A 22,623-nucleotide genomic window follows, 5' to 3' on the forward strand; every position below is an offset into this window, starting at 1 on the left:
TTGTTCCACTCGGTCGACTGAACGGGTTTAAGGCAGTGACTGGAGAAAATGTGTTGCCCGTAGTGTGCAAAAACTCATCTTGCTGTGATTTGCTTACTAATGTAAAAGCGGGGGTGCTGCATCATTGTTTTTAATTATAATATCACTCAAATATTGGTGGGGGAAGAGGGCGGGGGGGGGGGCAGGGCTGGGTGGCGCGTCTTACTTCTCGGTGGTTTTGTTTGTGTGCAGATAATAAATCGCAACAAAATTGAAGCAGAGAAGTGCACCGCCTCCTACACCAGTTGACAGCCCCCCCCCCAACACCCCCCTCAACACCACCCCTCCCACCAGCCCTCACCACCCCCCCCACCACCCCCCACCACCACCACCCCACCACCCCCCACCACCACCTTCTGCACTAGGCCTCGCGAAGCCTCCCGCACTAGGCCTCGCGAAGCCTGCCGCATTAGGCCTCGCGAAGCCTTCTCTGCAGTAGACTTAGCGAAGCCTTCTGCACTAGGCCTCGCGAAGCCTTCTCTGCAGTAGGCCTCGCGTAGCCTTCTCTGCAGTAGGCCTCGCGATGCCTTCTCTGCAGTAGGCCTCGCGAAGCCTGCCGCACTAGGCCTCGCGAAGCCTGCTGCACTAGGCCTCGCGAAGCCTTCTCTGCAGTAGACCTAGCGAAGCCTTCTGCACTAGGCCTCGCGAAGCCTTCTCTGCAGTAGGCCTCGCGAAGCCTTCTCTGCAGTAGGCCTCGCGAACCCTTCCCTGCAGTAGGCCTCGCGATGCCTTTTCCGCAGTAGGCCTCGCAAAGCCTGCCGCACTAGGCCTCGCGAAGCCTGCCGCACTAGGCCTCGCGCCGTGCTTTTCGTGCACAAATAAGGCAATTAAATGTATCTCGTCTCCGTGTAAATAAATGTATCTGTGTTAAAAAAGTGCTGCGTTTCAGTAAAGTAAATTTGAAGCGAAGTTTAAAGTTTTGCCGCGAAGCGCCGGAAGCGATGGCCATCTTGTTTAGTTCACAGATCGCAGCGGGCGGCCATCTTGTCGGACAGGGTCATGCCAAGTGTTTGCAGTAGGGGGCGATGTTGATACACGGACGGACGGACGGACACATTAATCTATTGGTGGTCTGGTCCACTTCGTTCCTACCAGTATAATTTATACTTAACTAGAACGCCTTCACTCGAGGCGTTTGACATAGCTGACAAAACAATCGATGACAAAATGGAATGATAAAACCGGTTATTGATGGAACCAGCAACCTCACAGGTTACAAGTCCCGTCTACTCACCAACACAACATAGCAGCATCGTCTGAATGTTGCGAACGCGCTGTTAATGTTGTCTCTTTGCAACGTTGTGATGTTGTTCCTAGCGGGGGTCTCGTGTGCATGTTCCAAGCCAACATTTACACGCACTACGAAAGTGGGAAAAGCTTTGCTGGCAGTGAAGTCAGAACAATTGTGAAGAATAACCTGGCTGACATAAACACCTTCGCGGATAACACAGTGAAGGTACGCTTTGTACGGATGATTGTATCGAATGATGAAATCAACAAGTGCTAGGCTGCAGTCAGCTTTAGTGCACGGATCAATCCGGGTATATTTCTCAGCCAGATCCAGGTCTCTCAAAACAGTGCAGTGCAATTTTGTACATTATGGAAGATGCGATTATCGCGTATCTTCATATCTTGCGATATATATCGTAGTATCGTTAAATCGCGGCAAACAAATATTTGACAGGGAAGACCAACAGCGGAGTGGCTTTTGAGACATTGTAAAAGTTGGCAGCGGGATTTAAAAGATGGGGGCAACATTTAAAAGTCCAAGGGATTAGAATTTTCCCTCCAGGCCCAGAGTGGCCATAAGGGCAGCAGTCCATGGGGCAAATGCCCCGTGGGGTGGGTCCAGTCAGTGAGCCGGTGAGGGGCGGTCAGAGTAACAAAAAAGAGTTGTTTTTAATTAAAATATTCTATTACCTCTAATGTTTCCGCTTCATTGCTTATTTACGCTCTCGGTTGGCATTACGTCGCCGTATTCGGGCAGCCACAAAGTTTATTCCTCACTGGCACCATTTGTTTTTTTATTTGGACCCAGCACCGAGTGGGTCAATGAGATCGGCACGGCAATTTGTGCCCTGCTGTGCGTTTAACAATGCCTGGGCCCATTGCTAGTCCCAGTCCGTCACTGGCTCCCTCCATCCGCGACACTCTACAAATGTGGGACCAATGCATGCCCTCTCTTTGTACAATTGACGACATGCTTCCCGAGTAGTTTCCTACCATAAATTGGGTTCACTGCTTGCACAGTCTGAATGCAAATACTTTGGTTCGCTGCCTTCATCTCGCCTCCGCCTTGTTTTACTGACGCGCGTTAATGTTTTCCCGTCGTGAATTTTTTACAGGCTGGTGGTATTTTGCATTTCTTTTAATGTTTTGTCTTATGGGTTTATATATTTTTTGGCTGTTGTTCCTGCTCCTGTTTTTGTGTGCCTTTATAGCAACCGGTTTCTGTTAAAAGTATAGATTTGTAGTGGAAATTGACTCTCAACTGAAAGACAATCATACACTGAGATGATACCGGGACCTACGGGTAATTCAAACACAGGGCTTCATTCCAACATCTGAATATCCCTTGGGTGCTCACATACAGGATTTATAACGTCTGCCATATGCTACTGCTTAGCCATATAATAATTATTGCATACTCTCTTGCACTTACATAATCATCAGCCATGATCTATTCACTGCTGTATGAAGTTATTTCCGAGCTGTTGCCATCTCTCACAGGTCTTGCGATGCATCGATCCATTCAGATATTGCACACGACCCACAATGCACTTCTTCAGGAAATGCTGAGGTTTTGTTAATGCACGTGCACAAATGGCTGTGCATCTTTTGCACACTTTTGCATCTTGTTTGAAACTTACTGCGCGCGAGCTGATTTAATCCCTCCATGCCTCTGACGGATGTTCCCTTGGGCGAGTTTCCCCCCTTTGGCTGCCACTCCATCATCAGTCTCGGCCGTTGGACTTCCTTCCCAAGCACCACTTGCCTTCGTTCGTCTGGATTCGCTTTTAACGTACTCTTTAATTTCATCCTGTGCAGCAATTGGACGAAGTTGTTGCCCAGTATGGGCCAGTCAAAGACATCGCAAGCAACAAAGTACAGAGTAAGTGATGTTTGTTGTCCTTCTCTGGCACCTCCGATTAGCACAGTTGGCTATGTATGGTGCAAAAGAAGTTCAACATACGTATACATACACACGTCGCGTGCAATGTGTCCCTCTCACGTGCTTAGTGCTGACATAAATGGTTGTGCATGTTCGTACATGTTCAAAGTTTTTTTTATGTAAACCTACTCCTGAAATTAGTTTTGCTTGAAGTTGTATGCAAATCAGTCAATTAGGCCTCTTCTTGTATGTATCTTCAACTCCTTTTGCATCGTACGTAGCCAACCGTGCTGATCGGAGGTGCTAATCTCGAGTCCCTTAGCTTGGGGGCCGTGATCCACGGCTCAACGATCCCTCCGTCTGGCTTCCCTTCAGCATCCTCAACAGTCTCGTTCAGGTTACAGCGTCACCGCACGCCAGGTGGCTCAGTGGCAGAGCAAGCCGCTCGCTATTGGAAGGTTGCGAGTCTCATTCCTGATTGGGGTGATCGGCTGGTTAATACGAGCAGCGCTTTGTGGAGAAGACAACAGCGGTTGCCTCCCGACGGTTAAAGACTCGCCCACGCCATAGCCACATGGAATTTCCACCTCCCGGCTCAGAGTTGTGAACAGGAGATGACCACCGTCTCGATGCTCATTTGAGCAGGAAATAACTCTGACTTGACCTTGACTTACCACCAGATGTAGCTTAACAACATTTCCCATGAGAAAAAAAACAACTATATTAATGGGGCACAATTAGGTCACGCTTTTTGTATTAACGATTTGTCTCATTAGATAACAAGATTTGTTCGTTTATTTTTCTACCTACGTTTGAACCTCCCAACAAACGTTGTGGCGGTAACGCGACCCAGTGGCGGCACCCTTTTTCCGCCTGTTGCCGAGGCTCGCGGTTCAAATCCGGTAGGCCAGCCCGGTTAACACTGCGGGCGAAATCAACCATAAAATACTATGCGCCGTCTGCTTCCCAGTGGGCGTTCAAATCTCCACAATTCAAAGCGAGTAGGCCCTTGTGTGCCGGCGTCATGGTCCAACCTTGTAAAAAAAAAAGAAATCTCATTCACCCCCAAAATTACACTAATTTGAATAATACGTGACAATCATGACACCCCACTCCCCACTGGCCAGGCTAATTCCCGACGGGAGAGCAGCTGCTGAGATCGCCTTGTGCCCAAAGATCAGAGGTCGCAGCCGGGTACCCGATACCCGTACCCTACCCGATACCCGGCTACCCGTACCCGGCCGGGTACGGGTAAGGGGACCCTTTTGCGACCCTGGTGCGGCCGGGTACGGGTACGGGTAAGGAATCAAAACCCGTTTGCGACCTCTGCCACAGATACAGCAACCACGGGGGGGGGGGGGGGGGCTGCCCTTTTTGAAATGTGTTGAGATGGGATGTGATACGAGTTGCTTGTTGCGTGTGAAGTGTTCTGAGATGTTCCGGTGCAAAGGGTGCTCTGTTAAAAAAAACACACGTAAAAATCTATTTCATCGTACATCTGCAGCTAATCCCAACGTACGCATCTTTCCCACGTCAGATATTGGCAGTATTGTCGGAGGAAACATTCAGAACAACTTTTTGGGAGTAGTCGCCGGGCCACAAAGTGCCGTGCTCGACCTCGTTGATGGTAAGTCGCAATGCTCAGCGACGCTATTCATTTATTATTATGCATTCATTGTGGTATGGAATTAGTGGATGGTAATACACAACGCTCAGCTACACGAGATGCATGTATGTTGATAGATAAATGAACGTATATATTCATGGTGGACCACCGTGGTGGAATAATTTGCACAGTGGACCTGGAATCTAAAGGTCGCCGGTTCGATTTCACCCCCCCCCCCACCGGTACGGCAGTTGAAACATCGCAGAAAGTTCCTTAATCCGCCCCCGCCTCTGTCCACCCAGCAGAGTAAATGGGTTCACCGCAGTTAGGGGCCGTCCATGAATGACGTCACGCACCTAGCGGGGGGGGGGGGGGGGGAGTCAGACATTTGTGACGATGTGTGACGAGGGGGGGGGGTTGAGAAATGTGACGTCACATCAAAATGCGCAACTTTAAATCAATATAGCCAACACGTTCTACTTAATGGTAGGTTTTTACCCTTTTAACTGGTACAAAACTGACACCTATATTGTACCAGTTAAAAGGGTAAAAACCTACCATTATATTTTGCCACTGGTAAAAGAGATCTCATAGTGTAAACGTTCTACTTAATTAAGTAGACTTTTTAATACATTTTTTCTCCTACAACATGAGAGTGCATCGCCACATTAAATACGCACTACAATGACAATAGTTTAAAGCGATTTGAAGCATGTTTTATTTTTTTTGGGGGGGGGTGGGGGGCAGAGCTTTGTGACGTCATATTTGAGGGGGGGGGGGGTCTGACTTTTTGTGACGCCGTGTGACGACGAGGGGAGGGGGGGTCAAACATCGTCCAAAATCGCGTGACGTCATTTATGGACGGTCCCTTAGTCGAACGGCAGGCATGCATTGCATTTGGCGAGGTAGAGTGTGGCTATCCCAACCTCTTACGAGGTTTCTGGCCATCGTGGGACAGTAGGCCATAACGTCCCTTCCACCAGCAGTGGCGTGAGTAAGCACTTGCAGGGCTGCACCTTTACCACCCTTTGTTGCATGCTGAACATGAAAACCAGAATGATTCAGCAGAGACATAAATGCGTGTTTTCATTGTCGAATAATGTACACCTGCTGGAGAAGGCTCAACCTAAGGTGATAAATTACTTTCAACCTCATGCTAAACGCTTTTAAAACGTCGATGCCAGCATCCGTTAACTGAGGCATCCCCCCCTCCCTCCGTGGTGGTCAAACGATCTCACGAATCGACAACGGCGTGGGGTGGACTTCATCCAACAGTGGATTGACAAAAACGTCTGTAAGGTGACGTTTAGTCACTGCGGGTGGCAGCAGAGAAGGGGGAAATGAACCACGAGCGGCGCTGACTCACCTCGTAATCTATGCAAATTTCACGTACATTTAGTGCCGAGGTCAAAGTTGGTGGTGAGAAAACGGCCACTTTTGTCAGTTGATTAGTAACAATTGTGCTTTCATTCAAGCCGCACTGAAATGCGTTGTACTCTAACATTGCCGTTGGTTGTGTTTACTCAAACATTGGTCATGATTTGTTTGCTTCTCACTTTAGTTATTAAGAGGACCAAGGAAAATCTGAACACCGTGAATGCGTCAATGTCCACGCTAAATCTGTGGGCTATCAATAAAAACACAACGTTAGATGAGATTAGAAACAACTTGACAATACATTTAACTTCATGTAGTTCCGCTGAATGCCAATGGCTCTTGGATGAGTCAAATAATATTTCTCTTGCTGCCGACTTCAGCCCGGTAAGAGATTTTAACAATATTGTTTTTGTTATGAGATGCAATTACTCTATGAATAAAAAAAACTGTGTGTTTGATCGAGTGATTTTGTTTAATCTTTCAATTTTGCAGCACTCTAAATAGATTACAAAGCCAGTAAACTACTGTGTTAACGTGAGGGACATGACTACATTACAAGCACAACTTACTCCCTCAGTGATTCAGTAAATTGTCATTCATCATGGTTATTATTAGTATGCTTATTCAGATGGGAAAATATCACTATTTTCCAGGAGGGTCCTGTATCATAATTTTATTTGTTACATTTGGCAAATTTTATTTGGGGTCAAAATCTAATTCAAGAAACAAATCGTTTACCTCTTGGTGAAAAAAAGAATAGACTTTATTTACCATTTCCTGCAATACTTCAAGTTGTTAAGATGTTCAAACAGACCCACATTGCGAGAAAAATAGACACTTATTGCAAGGTAAAACGAATTCTGTTTTTAATAATTTTTAAACTGACAAAAAGGGTCCCACGTTTTTCTCTAGTTTCTCATCTAATTTGTGTTGTTTCCCATTTTTAACAATTTCTAACCAAGGTTTAAAGCATTCACGCATTCGCTCTGTTCGTCCGTCTGTGTGTAACGGGGGAGGGGTGGAGGGGCGGGGGGATCACGACAACGCTCATGAAGATGACCCAATAGAAATACAAATTTAGCATAAAGTTGTGGTACTATAGTGGACTTACCCTGTAGAAAACTGTCCAAAATTGATCAACGGATTGCCCAAAACATGATATATCGTGAATCTCTGCATCTTTCCATGCATACTAATTTAACCGTCCTATTTATCATGGGATTTTCTAATGATGTTAACATGTGTTTTATGGCATTTAATCATGCCCTATCAATGTGTTTTGAATGCATCAGGTTTAATTTGTCCAAATATTTTATTAGGTTTGCAGCCAATATTATATATTTTTGTGTTTTTTGCAGTTGTCTGGCACTGTTGAAGGACCCATTATAGCTCTACGATCGATATCTGAAGGTGATCTAAAAGATCAGCTTGTAAAGGTAAGAACAGCGGTTAAATTCGAATAAGTTCAGGAGCCTGATTTACATGTCGAGGTCTGCTAGCCTTGAGAGCTCTTCGGGAGAGAGTTGGTAGAGTTTCGCTATTCCTTTCTTGAAGGAGCACAGATTCCAGTGGTTTACTATATGGTCCATCGGTTTGATTGCATGACCACACTCGCACTACTGTGGCTTGTCTCTTTAATTTTACATTCATGAAGGAGATCGGCGTCTTGATGTCAAAGCCAGGAGGTGCGATAGTTGGGTCTTGAATGAGGTGTTCTGGGTGTCCACATTTTGAATTTTGGATGTCCACATTTTGAATAACCACCTGATTCTAGTAATAACGTTCACTGAATTTCCGGAAAATCCTCGCCGAGTCCTACGACTTTTTAGTCTGGTAGAATGGGACGTTTGTTCAATTCCACGAATACAAATTTGGGTTGACGTGGGAAGAAACCGGAGAACCTGGAGTGAACTCAGTGTGCTTGGGACATGATTCCACTTAAGTCTTCATGGAATCACAGATGGATTCAATTCACTTGCTGTACTGTCATCGCTTTTGCCATCTCGCAGCCCAGTGGGATTGGGAGATTCAAAAGTCCACGTGATTTAACAATAAGGTCCCATGTTGAAAGCTCTCATGTTGATTAATAATAATTACCGCTTCAATAGCAATTTTTAATAAAATCTTCAAGAATTTTAAATCAATGACAATGGACGGGGGTTGGGGGGCATAAGAAGTGGCTGAGGTCCAAACGCTTTGCCTGTCAAGGTGCTAAGTCACAGATGTGTGCGCGTGTGTGTGCGTCCGTTATTGGCTGGTGGCTCATCGTTTGAGCACAGGACGCACCCGCTACGTATACTCCCTACTACGAAGGCCGGCGTAATGACCACGAAATCATTCTTATCAAGTTGTAAAAGTAAAACGTGTCCTTCAACGTCTTATCAGTGCCTCTTAAACGAGCGCTGTGCGAATCTGTAGAAATAACTCGCCGCGGTTTACAACAGGCAGGGTTGCTCACTTGCCCTATCCATTCACACATTTTAGTCGTTAACATACTTTGTGATAAGCAATAAGTATAACCCGTAAAAACAAAGTTTTTCACTATAAATCCTTTATATGCGTGGCGGCTAGAGTCCTCTCGTCCTCTGTCTTGAGATGGCTGCCACCTATGGGTCAGATGATTGCATTGCACCATTAAGCAATTGGTAATTAAATATAATATTTTGTCCTAAAAAGTGTAACATTTTGGATTTTTTTTCAAGCACATTAATTGTCACGCACAACGAGTCTGTGTGGAAAATGTCAGCTCGATTGGATCACGGGAAGTGGGTTAAAAAACGACCGAAAGATCTGCACGGTCCTAAGCAAGCAAGCGAACTTAATATAAAGGATTTTAAAAAGAACCGGTAAGTCAAAGGTGATTTCTTACTCAAATGAGCATTGAGGCAGTGGTCACCTCCAATTTAACAGCCCTGAGCCAGCCGTGGAAATTCCACATTCGGTGCTCATTGTGTCGGCCAGGTGGCTCAGCAGAAGAGAGATGCTCGCAATTCGAAAGTTGCCAGTTGAAAAATCATCGTTGGAGGTTCACTCCTGGTTCTTTGCGATTGTTGCAGTGAATGTGGCAGGTGTGCGGATGACCAGGTTCGTTGCACGGGAGGCGGTGAGATGAAGTGAAAAGCGTGGTTTTTATTCTTGAGGCAGCGGATCACAGGTTTCTGTACCGTTGTCGCTTGCCCTAGGGTAATGAAACCATCAAGAACATCACGCAGCTCGTCGATGCGGCAGCTAGCGGCATCAAAACAGGTAACAGGAGCGACACGTAAATGCTGTGGTTTGCAAGTAGTTTTGGACCTCTAAGGGTGAGCATGGTGAACCCTACCGCACAATTCTGATTAGTATCGGTTGGTGAAGTGGGCTGGGTTGGGGAGGGGATGGGGGGGGGTTGGGGGGTCTGAACTAGTTCAATAGGTTCGATACCGACCCTGACGCCTGCTGTATATTTGGAGTTTACATGTCTCTTTCTCCCCGTGGTCTCGTTGATTTTTCTCCGGGCCCTCCGGTTTTTCCCTCCAAATTTAGAAACATGCGTTTAGAGTATTTGGCTGATATACATTTCCACGCGATGAGCCCCTTCGTTGAGCTATCATATGTGGCCGGGTTGCTTCTGAAAAAAAGCTATACCGTTCAGTGAGCCTTACCTGTAAAAACCAAAACTCTATTGGTGTTAGCTGTGGTTGAGAAATCAATAATATTTAAGTGGCCAGTGAAGCTCACCACTGCCACTGCTCGTGCTAAAGTCACGTCTAGTGGCTTGATTGGCGCTGTATATTGCATGTTACGGTGGCCGTAGATTTTGCAAGTGAGACTATTAATTAATGGGTGACTCAGAGATGTCAGAGCATCGAGCCGACCACACAGCGCGTGGCGAGTTCATGGTCTTGGCGGTTGGTCACCAATGTTTTCATTTTTTTAAATTCCAAAATATGATTTGAATGCCATGCAATTAATAGCTTTGCGGTTGGCAAGTAGCAAAGCACAGTGCCCCTGGTGAGTGTGAATCAGAGGGGGTTGAACAGGCTTCAGAATTTATGTCGGTGACATCGCCCACCAGAGACCATTCCTTCTTCTGCGTATGGATAATGTTTAGTTCGAGCAACAACTGTAGTTTTACACTCAGGTGGCTGAGCCGGGTAACTGCGTCGTGAGTGCCGGAATGGTGCACTGCCGTGAGAGAGTTCCAAATGGGAAATACAAACACGTGAATATGTAAATTGTTCTTCATTTTCCCTGTCATGTGACCATGGTCCATGCGATATTTTCGATGAATCCAGGGACCCTTGAGCTGCTTGGGGCCCTATGCGTAAGTTTAGTTTGCTCGTGGCTAGTGCCGCCAGATTCAGAATATTTGTTTATTTTCAGAATATGTATCTATACTGCAGGAGGAATCCAATGAGATATGAAGCTCTTTTTTCAAAGATATCCAGTAGGGGGGGAGGGGGGGGGCAGGTCAGAACGTTACAAAGACAAACAAAATTTCGATTGAAAACTTTCGTGACTGTAGGGATTCATATTCTTGGGTTTTTCGGTAAAGTCACGTCGAAGGGAAATAAAAACATTAAAAGAAAATTCTCACAACGTTTCGACTGCAACACAAGCAATTATCATTAGGTGTGAAATCCACAGCAAGAAAATTTGAAAAAAGTGGTTTTCACACCTGATGATGATTGCTTGTGTTGCAGTCGAAACGTCGTGAGAATTTTATTGTCTTATATTTGTATTATTTTATTATTTCCCTTCTACGTGATTTTACCGAAAGAACCAAGAATATAAAGACAAACAACACAAAATCACCACCAAACGAGACCCCGTATAACGGCGTAAAATGTACATTAATATACAACAATTGATTTTACGTTGAACAATACACTTCAATAACAGTACACTGTAATAACACACAGTTGAAGCACGAGGGAGGTGTTGATCTTCTTATTCTGGTGCAACGTTTAAAATGGAATGTGAACCTCATTTAATAATAATATTTTTTAAGGACAATAACAACTGTATACTTCCTCTCGCAGGGGTCTTGAATACGCTGACAAGTGTTGGGAATGAAATCCAAAACTTTTCGAGCCAATTAGATTTATCCCAATACCTGGACCAAATCAACACGCAAACTGAGGAATTTTCCAAAACACTGACTAATATCCAGGATGAGGCCATCTTCTTTGACAAACTTCGGTGAGTGGTTTCCGTCACTTCCTCGGTAAAGTGTGTATCACTGCGCCTTTTGGCGTCATCTGGTCCAACACCATGTGAGACTAGGCTCTAAGAAAAGCTGTCTCGGGTGTGGACCAATCAATTTCATGGACAGTGCATACATTATCAGAGTTGTGTTTTTTGTTTGCATTCCGACCACAGGTATTGTAAAAAAAGGTGTCAGTTGTGTCGCCAGATAAAAGGGTAAATAACCAATTATCATATTGTGCTACTGGCAAAGGAGGTTCCAATGGTGTGTATCACTGTGGAGGTTGAACTGGCGTGCGCGTGTCTCATGTGGTTTGGCCAACATGTGACTTCTTATTGCCTGCATATTTTCACGCAACGTAGCAAACCCTTAAAATGCGCGTTTTTTTAAATCGCGGTTTTGCGTATTTAGTGACGCGTTCATCGTAAATGCTACGTATTTGGAACTAGCGTGCGTGCGTGTGCGACTACCCCTGACAAAGAAGCGGTGAGGCATTGGTAGCGGCATGGATTGTGAGGGAGCGAACGTTTTTCACTTTACCCACCCACTGTACCTCTCAATAAGCCTCAGTCTGCTACACTCTTTCCTTTACAATGCTTTGGAATTGCGTACTGTATAATGTTGATTTATTCATGCATTCATTGATAATTGCACTTTTAAATACGTTTATTGTCCATCATTGTTAAAGGTAGGTTTAATAATACGATTATCTATGGATGTATGTTGAACTTCTTTCGCACCATACACAGCCAAATGTGCTAATCGGATATGGGGGGGAAGGACAACAAACTAAACACACAAATCAGTTCTAAAGAAATTAATTTTCAATCTAGATGATTTAAAAGTGTATAGCTCCAGTGGATTCCGAATAAAAAAATACTATACAATATATGTATTAATTAATATATACATAAAGTTAATATATTTATTTTAAACGTAATGTGTTCATGCACTCTAACCCTATTTTCCTCATAAGCTTCGAGTGATAATATCTGCGGATTTCATATTCACGACCTTCTCCATGAACGTGTCCCCCCGCACATATAACGTTTGTCCTGTAATGAAAAAAAAATCACACAAATCTTGTCCCGGGAAACTTCTCCTGAAAATGAATACGAGGAATTATATTTGAACGATGCAAACTTTTTTTTTATTTCACGTCGTCTCAGTCGCCGAGTTCATTTCTTTAAATGGCCGATAAAAGTGAAATGTAGGATAACCTTTTCGGATGAGTGGCTTTTCACGTAATTCAATTTCATTGGCCACATAAGGAAATTAGCAGTGAAGCCCTCAAGTGTTTTCCAGCTTTTCTTTGAAGTTCGGGGCAGGGTTGTGCTGTCCAGGTTCACTTGGTGGTCAGAGCACTCAACTGCCACTCCAGGAGATCCTGGGTTTGAATCCAGGGTTTTTCAACAAATCGGTGATTTTAAACTGGGTTTAAATCACCCGGGTGACGATCTCAGCCGAGACACCAATGACTGCACACAAAAAAAACCCCATCACGTTGAATACAGTCCTCGACTTAATTTTTTTCTAAATTCCAGTTTTGAGAATTAAAAATATTACTTTGACAGGAGCACATAGAATACTACTCTAAGTGGCGGTGAGTGAACGATTACTTTTTGGTTCTTTCGGTAAAGTCACGTAGCTAAAGAAAAAATGAAATAAAAATAAAAAAAGTAAAAATAAATAAATAAAATCACGAACTTTCGATTGCAACACAGGCAATCATCATCAGGTGTGACAACCACAGCAATAAATGTTATTGAAGTGGGAGAGAAGCCAGTCAATGGGTTTATACTGGGCAGGGTGAGGTGGGGGGGGCTGTATTTTTATTTTATTTTTTCTTTACCTACGTGACTTTACCGAAAGAACCAAAGAGTATGGCTCCTTGCAGTCACGAAAACTTCAAATCTAGAGTAAACCATTGCAGTGCTACCCCCGTCTTACAGCGCGCGAGCTTTTGTTGTTGTCGCTCTGGAGACCGGCAGATCGGCGATCGATGTTCGGTCGCCAAGTCGTCGTGATTTTTCTTTTAACGGAGTGGGGCCACGTGACCACTGCTGCCATCTTCCACTGCGCTGCTCCTGACGCGGCTATCTCGGGTTTGACCACCCGAACGCGAAGTTGCCGTTGTTGCTCTGCGTCTACATCAGCAGCCGCACGACAAGAAGAAGAGGGGCGCGAGCCTGCGCCTTGCTTGCTGCCGTAACCTCGTCTGCCGCGGCTTCTTCCCTCGCCAGATTCCTCGCCATACTCGGTGTGGTGCTGCTGCTGGCCCTCATCGTGCTGTTCTTCACGATTGGTCTCTGCCTCGGCACCTGCGGCTACAGCAAGAGGAAGTCCCCCGCCAACCGAGGCTGCTGCTCCAACTGTGGTGGAATCTTCCTCATGGCGTGAGTCCCTGTGCGCGTTCTGGGGTTAAACCTCGCGGTCTTGTTTGGCAATCCGATTGATGGCTTCCTGAGATGACAAGTGGAGAAATTAAGTGGCTTCCACAGCAAATATCAGTGGGCAGGTTTTCATGTTTTCCATTGACAGGGCACTTGCTTAATTTCTGCAGAAACTTAAAGCACCATTCTCCTTCTCTCCCCCCTCCTCTGTTCCGAGCATAGATGGACTCGTCCGTATGAACAACCGCTAGTTGATGTCCGTGGTGCTGACGTTCAGAAAAAACCGCCACTTTTTTCAAATTGTCTTGCTGTGGTTTTCACACCTGATGACAATGGCTTGTGTTGCAATCGAAACGTCGTGATAATTTGATTGTTTTATTTGTATTATTTCATTATTTCCCTTCTACGTGACTTTACCGAAAGAACCAAGAAGATGAATCCCTGCAGTCACGAAAGCTTTCAATCTAAATTTGAGTTTTAATTGTACATTTTCAATTCAAGAACCCAGAACACGGGACAATCACAGATGAGACATACGAATGTCGAACCCGGAACGATACACCCTCAAACGGGGGTGCCGTCCCGAGGCACTTGGGCTCGCTGCCCTTCCCTTGGCGGTGCAAAGGTCAAAGGTCGGGAGCAGCGGATTGAGGAGGGAGCCAATATTTCCGATTGTTGATAGATTTTTGGGGTCGGATCATCGCGAGTAAAATGTTGCGTCGTAAACCCTTCCTCCACCCGACACAGCCAATTAGTAAGGTCGTCCTGTGATGGTCAAACGTGACCAACTGATTGCCGTTTCAATAAATTGGCCAAGTTTGTTCACGCGACAGTTTCATAGATCGGCCGTGTTGGGTGGAGGAGGGCTTACGACGTGCATGTTACTTACGAGGTCCGATCCAAAAATCAATTATTCCTTTTCTTTTTCGATTTAAAGCTTTCGTGACTGCAGTGATTCATCTGCTTGGTTCTTTCGGTAAAGTCACGTAGAATGGAAATAATAAAATAATAAAAAATAAAACATAATAAAATAATGTTTTATTTTTATTATTAATAAGATAAATATTATTAATAAAAAAATGTATTAATAAAATGATAAAAATAAAACGTTATTTTATTATGTTTTATTTTTATTATTTTATTATTTCCTTGCTACGTGACTTTACCGAAAGAACCAAGAAGATGTTCCTTTTCTGTTCACACGTTGCATCGACTGCAAATGCCTGTATACTTGAATGATATATTGTGTATGCTGCGTCTTCCCCCTGCAGTGGTGTTGGCTTCGTATTTATATTCTCCTGGATATTCATGTTCATCGTGGCCATACTCTTCTTTATCGGTGGGAATATCCACACGCTGGGGTGCAAACCGCTAGCGGACCAGTCCCTGTTTCACGTAAGTCAGCGGCGGTGCTTGCGTGTGTCTGTGTATGTGCTTCTAATCGACGATGTCTTTTCAGCTAAGGTGAGCAGTAGTGTTGCGGTTTAGCACGCTGCGCTACAAACCCCTCACGGCCAACATCGGTGACGAATATCTGAACCGGTCCTGGGCCTCCCCTGGGTCGACTCAGCCTCAAATGAGTACCTGGTGTTGTGTGTAGTAAACATCACCACTAGGGAGACAAAGGCGACCGGGCGTTGTGCTGGCCACCCACCCCCTTGTGTGCCTTGCCGGCCTTCATTGGTGTTTGCTAACAGCTCTTGCTCCTAACGTCTGTTAGGGCTATACGGGTGATCTTTGTCTGAAGAAAAATCAGAAGCCTGCTTTGAGGGATCGACTGATAATGTGATGGCTGTGTGCCCCAGTTGAAGGGCATCGTCCAGTGACCCATGAGGTTAATTAGAGGGTGGGAAACAGAAGAGCCAAAGGCATGCGAGGAGATCCAAATTAAGGCCCGTGCCTCGAGGGTTACAATGACCTTAACCAATTCTTAATTACACTTTGAAAGTGGTTCATATAAGAAAGTTGATAAGTACATTGGGCGAGCAATGTTGCATTGATATGCCTGCAACCTATGCAATTGTGTGCTTCAATAATTGCTTATTTACGATGTAAGCACATGGCATATCGATGCTGAATGTAGGCTATGGGGTGACTGAAAATGTGCAAATGAGAGAGAAATATAAGAAAAACAAACGAGATAGTAGAAAGGAGACAAAATAAATCGATGATTGTAATAAATTCTGATTTCAAATTGAGACAATTTATCTGATCGTGTGCGGGGTGAATCAGTGCTGTATAATGGACATCGTGTGGGTGGGATTCCAGAACAGGGGTAGAATTTAGATGCATTATATTTGTTAAATCATTCTCGTATAGATTGATTTCAATGACCAGTTACACCGAACCTATGTGGCAGACAGCTTACTTCAGAATATATTTTAAAAGTTGATCTTAAAAATGTGCTATTGTCATGGTATATATATATATGTGTGCTAGGAGTGGACCAATGAATCTATTAAACAATGAATACTAATTCTTAATTAAACTCATAACTAAGCAGATGATACTCGTCACATTTCATCACCTTCTGGGAAGACATCACCTGCTTATTTATTTCCGTCACACATTCCACGAGGACACTGTCAATGATGTTATGTTCCTTCATTCTTAATGCTCCCAATGCAAGTGAAGTACCGTTGATGACTCTTGGACACCGTTGGTGAGGCACACGTATTTATTCCGTACAAGTAGTCACAACTGTGGACATGCAATACTAGAGGGGGTATCGGCCCCCTCACCCGGCTAGCTGGGAATACACTGCTAGCTATCTCTGACCTACCTCCTAGTCCTCCACTAACGGGCTAGGGGAGGCTGTCTGGCCCGACACTGGTAAGTCAGGCTACGGTACCCGGAGTCCCAGAGCACTAGCTCTGGTTCTCGGGACCACGCCACTGGCTCGGTCCTGCGCGGCCCTGACAAGGGCGGCGTCCCAGGGGAGTCCAGGGCTCTAGCTAGACGATCTTCAGTCTTCACTGGTTTAGCTTTAACATTCTGCCCCGAGCCCTCTGACACATCCCCCTTTATACTCAACCCCCGCTGAGGGGTGGGGCCCCGGGCTGCCTGGTGCGGACGTCGTTGAGAGCACCCCCCCCGTGCACTCACGTAGCCCCGCCCACTGTGTTTGTTTCTCATAAGCTGCCATGCATAACGGCTCTCTCTCTAACACCCCTACACAAGTATGGGGGGGGGGGGGTGGCACCATGGTGGCGAGATATTAACTCCCTCGCCTGGTGCGCAGGATGTTATGGGTTCGATCCCGACCCTAGCGCCTGTATATTTCGAGTTTAACACTTAGACTTTCGTGACCAATATCCTCCATGGATATATATATATTTCGAATTTGCGTGGATTTTTCTCTGGATTCTCTGGTTTTTACCTCCACATTTAGAATCAACGTACGTTTAATATATTTGGCTGCAATACATTTCCACGTCACAAGCCACTTCGTTAAGCTATGACATGCGGCCAGGTTGTTTTTGAAAAAATAGCTAAAAAGCTCAGTGGGCCTTACCTGCTAATGTTACATATAATGTTACATACAATCTACTGAAGCGAATATGGCTCTTGATTAGACCCCATCGTGTAAAGTGCAGTCTCCAACTTATACGCGATCTACTTCTCTGGCCCTCCTTCCTATGTGCTCTGAAGAAGGAATATTGCCCAAAACGTCACCTATTACATCATTGTCTTTCTAGTGCCACAGTTTAATTGACACGCATGTTGAGTTTTACGCCTCTAATTAAGGAACGAAACAGGTGGACTTCTCCACAAATCTGGCTGTCGCCTGATGAAGCTAGTTGTAATTACCGGTGAAACGTTGTACTCAGATTGTAAATGTTGTGGCTTGGCTCTCCAACACAACCGTGTGATGTACTAGAGACGAATTGGCCACGTTCTGTTTACGTGACAACCCTTTACTAATTGGTTGTGTCGGGTGGTGGCGGGTTTACCGACACATTTATATATTTACACGATCTAACCCAAAAAACCTGTATTACGGATGTTGAGTTTTTCACAGCATTCAAAGAGAAACCGTGGTCAGTCTCACATCTTAAGTTCTTGAATCGATATTAAACAGTCACATTGTATTTGTTAACTAACCGTGATGCATGTTAACATTTCTTTAGCTCTTAGATGGATTGAAACTTCCTGATCAAGCTGAAAATGCAACATTTCTGGGCTATATCACCAACATTGGCAGTAACATCACCATCACACAGGTCTACGAGTAAGTATTACTCATCGTCATCTCATCTTGTTGAAACATGTGTTTTGTGTACTGCATGTATACAGTACATCCCATTGACCTTCGTGACTAAGTATGTTTAGTTTCATATATTGCATAGTTCGTGCAAATTGCATCTCACAATCACCAAGGAAATCACAGCCAAGCTGGAAGGCAGCCAGGCAGTGAGCTGCCACCAACATTCGCCCAAGCTCTGCTCTCCTCTATATATTCAGATGTTTTAAGCCAAGGACACGAGTGGTTATACATGCGAGAGAGAACCGCAGCACCCGGAGAAAGCCCACACGATCAGAATAGACTGCACTTTGCTCTGCTGCCTTCTGGCGAGCCAGGGGATGGAACCTCATCGACCAACCATTTGCGTGACCCATGAACCCTCGCCGCTGCCTCCACAGTGCTGGATAACAGGGCACGTTCGTAGCCGCCACCACCACCGGGTGGTATGACCGACACAGCATGGGGAAGGCCTTCATAGGGCCTCATAAAATTTGTAGCCTCCAGGCGTGGGTGCACTTTAGTACTTCAAATGCATGCTTACAAACTCCCCAAAGATAGTATTTTCATTCTCATGTTTCCGGTGCAAATCGGTGTTTCACACGGAAATATATTCTTTACTTTTCAACAATCAGTTGTACGATATATTCTGATGGTTCTGAGTCTGTGTAGGATTTTTTTTGTTTAATTGGGATCTGGGTCATCATCGAGCAGTGTAATGGTAAGGGGCTAAAAAGTTTTACAAACAGAGACGCTAACTAATCCGCTTTCTTTTCATTGGAAAATTCTAAAATTCGCTGACACCCCCCCTCCCCTCCCTGCGGTCCACAAAACAAATTCCACTCAGGGAGAAAAAAAAACTCCAAAACAATTTATATATTTCTCACGGATTTTAGCAGTCACTTGACTAAAACCTCCCCTCGTTTGCAATCCTGTTCACCACGATGGCATGCCATTCACGCCAACAAGGAGATGGAATTGTTCTTACTCTTTGCATAAACTTTATACATTTATATGTTGAAACTTGATTTTGAGCTTTCGTGACTGCAGGAATTACTCTTTGGTTCTTTCGGTATAGTCACTTAGAAAGAAAATATTAATTAAATAATAGCATACGACGTTTCGATTGCAACACAAGCAATCATCATCAGGTACAAATGAAAGAGAAAACAAACTAGTAAACTTACAAACACAATGCAATACAACACAGAGAGTCGGCTAACATAACAGTCAACACCCTACCTGGTTGATTACGTTCTTCCAAAGAGTGCTAAATCTGAGAGACAAAACACAGACACGGAGACACACAGACAGACACACAAGCAGAGAGAGAGATAAACACAGAGACACACAGAGAGAGACACACATAGGCACACAGGAGAAACAACGCCTCTGTATCGAGGCCTTAAATAGAGAGAGGGGGGGCAGAGAGAGGGGGGGGGGGTAGAGAAATTAGCATGTCAAAGAGAGATTTGGAGCTTTCGTGACTGCAGGAAATAATAGAATAACAACACGAGGACACATAGAGAGAGGTAAAACACACTTAATCAAACAAACGTATTTATATTTTGATTTAAAGCTTTCGTGACCGCAGGGATTCATATTCTTGGTTCTTTCGGTAAAGTCACGTAGAAGGGAAATAATGAAATAATATTTTTTAAATAAAATTATAAAAATATAAAACAATACAATTTTCACGACGTTTCGAAACGTCGTGAGAATTGTATTGTTTAATATTTTGATTCTTTTATTATTTCCCTTCGACGTGACTTTACCGAAAGAACCAAGAATGTGTATTTATATGTTTCAGAAGAGTATTGCGGTGTGGTGTCCACACCGGCATTGCCTATCATACATTCTTGGCCTTCACCTTGAAAAGAAACTACACACAAAGATAGCTAAACTGGAATGTACAATTATTTACGTGTTAAGTGTTAATCTGTAAATCATCGTCAATGGTTTATGGTTGCCATTTTCACTTTTTAGTCAAACATTCCCCTGTTGCAGCATTGTCTGCGTGTTTTTATTTCACTTTGAAACAGGGACTGCAAGCGTGACGCTGCAATCTACTCCACATTGAAAATGGATCAATTTCAGAACCTGGATGAACTCATTGATATTCAAGAGGTATTCAAAATCGATGTGTCTCTCCGCGCTGGAATGAGTTGTGTTGGATGCACCACTCCGCTACGATTCGCACACTGCACTTGCACTACCGAGGTTTGCCGGTTTCACCTCCCTGCCTCGGGAGCATGACACTTGGGTCACGTTTGTCGAATAGCCCTCCCGCCTCTCGTCAACCCAGCAGCATAAAGGGCCGTCCATAAATGACGTCACGCACCTGGGGGGGGGGGGGGGGTTCAGACATTTGTGACGATGTGTGACGAGGGGGGGGGGGTTGAGAAATATGACGTCACATCAAAATGCGCAACTTTAAATAAATATAGACAACACGTTCTACTTAGTTAAATAGACTTTTTAATACATGTTTTCTCCTACAACATCAGAGTGCAACGCCACATTAGATACGCACTACAATGACAATAGTTTAAAGCGATTTGAAGCATTTTTTTTTGGGGGGGGGGGGGAGGCAGAGCTTTGTAACGTCATATTTGAGGGGGCGGGGGGTCTGACTTTTTGTGACGTCGTGTGACAAAGGGGGGGGGGGGGGATACAAAATCGTCCAAAATCGAGTGACGTCATTTATGGACGGCCCCTAACCGCGTACACCGCAGCTTAGTCAATAGTCAGGTCACGTGTGGTGGGATACGGCGTGGGCACTTCCAGGGCTGCACCTTCACCTCTCTTACCTTCGCTGGCCATTGGAGATGACGAGACGGCCACGGACCGAGCGTGGACACGACAGCGTTCATTATAATGCCGATTATTTACTCAGGAAGGCCTGGTCGAACGTCCATTGGGATGTTCTGCTCAGTTTTAAATAAACACGAGTGCGCAAAGGGAAGGCTCGTTCATATGCCGGGGTGACAGTTAAAATTTCGCACGGATGAATTCAAGAATCATACGATTCATATGTGGGGGTGGCAGTTAAAGTTCCGCACGGATGAATTCAAGAATCATACGATGGATTCAAGAATCATGAATCCATCACCGGACTGCCATCTCCTGGCCAAGTTGCGCTGCCACATCTCGAGGTCACCTGAGCTGCCAATCATCAGATGAGAGATCCAGAAGTTGAGAAACGTTGTGATAGAATTAGACGATCGGGAAAGTATGGGCAGCCATTCTCTATTCACTGCTTCATATAAAAAAATGTCCCCTTTCGTTAAATTGCCACTTCTAACGTGTAGGTGGATTCCATCTGTTCTTAATTTGTCCAATTTCCTTCCTGATCACTCCATTGAGACACGTTCTCTATCTCATCTGAAATTCTCAAAGGGCTATTCTCCATTGGTGTTGTGGCAGCCAATTCCACATTCCTGTCACAGGGTCAAGGCTCTCAATAGGATAACCATCGTCGACCTATTCACAAAGTGGTACTAATTTTATTTTCCCCGACGAGATGATGGGCTGAGTCAGCCCCTCAACCGGGATTTGAACTCGTGTCCTCCTGAATGCGACCCGCTCACTCTGCTGCTGAGCCACCCGGTCAACTTATGAGTATTTACTTTTGTGTGGTAGAATGTTCACTTCAATTTTATTTCTTTTTCTGAATGTTACATGACAATTTTTTTCCGTTTTCTGTCGGTATTCCTGTCCTAAAGTCAGCGTGACGTGTTAGAACATGCTGTATCGTCGTTTAAAATTCCATGCAACTTCTGGGCAAATTAGGTGTGTATTCTAACACTCAAGGGTGAGTGTGTGCGTGTTTCTGTCTTTGCAGTACGGTTTCCTCCCTGTTCCTTTTTCCTTATGGTGTGTAGTTTTTTTGTTGTTGTTGTGGGGAGCGGTAGTGTAATGATTAGCGCACTGCGCTACAAACCCGGCGAGCCGAGTTTGATTCCTGGTCGTGGCCAACACCAGTGACGAATATTATCTGAACCAATACTGATTCTCCCCTAGGTCGACTCAGCTTCAAAATGAGTACCTGATGCAGTGTGTAAACATTGCTACAAGGGTGGTCGGGCGTGGTGCTGGCCACCCACCCCCTCGTGTACCGTGCCGGCCTTCATAGGTGCTCGCTAACAGCACTTGCCCCAACAGTCTGTTAAGGCTATACGGGGGATCTTTGTCTTCATGTGTTTGCAGTACGCTAATACACCAGTGCGCGTGTGTGTGTTTGTGTTTGTGTGCGCTTGCAGTACGTACAAAAGATCAAGGATGATATCAGTGGGATCCAGGTGGATTTGTCAAGCGTTAACCTTCTGGATCCAGCAGGGAAAAACATAATACGTGCTTTTGGCAACTCCGGGGTGGACTCAATTCGCTATAACTTATTTCTGGAACAGGTGAGCATACTGTTTGTTAATTGTTGCTCGTAAAAATAACAAACTCTGTTATTTCCGAATTCTCTCACCGGAAAGTGAGACCAACAACCACTCTTTAGCGTTATTTTGAAAAAAAATAACATCTGTGAGGAGATAAATCTACGACACGGGTAGAAAGGCCTGGTGTCGTTACAGAGACTGTGAGGACTACGGCACTGGGTAGGAAGCTCAGGGCTCACGTCGAATTATCGCACAAGCAGTGCACGCCACAGCCAGT

The 22,623-nt window shown here is 44.8% G+C and overlaps 1 pseudogene; it reads left to right on the plus strand.

Moving 5' to 3' along the window:
• Positions 1-22,623, plus strand: part of LOC144946288 (prominin-1-A-like) — a 48,002-nt pseudogene that overhangs the window by 12,622 nt on the left and 12,757 nt on the right.

Source organism: Lampetra fluviatilis, chromosome 40 (genome assembly GCF_964198595.1).
Source record: "Lampetra fluviatilis chromosome 40, kcLamFluv1.1, whole genome shotgun sequence".
NCBI classification, from domain to species: domain Eukaryota; kingdom Metazoa; phylum Chordata; class Hyperoartia; order Petromyzontiformes; family Petromyzontidae; genus Lampetra; species Lampetra fluviatilis.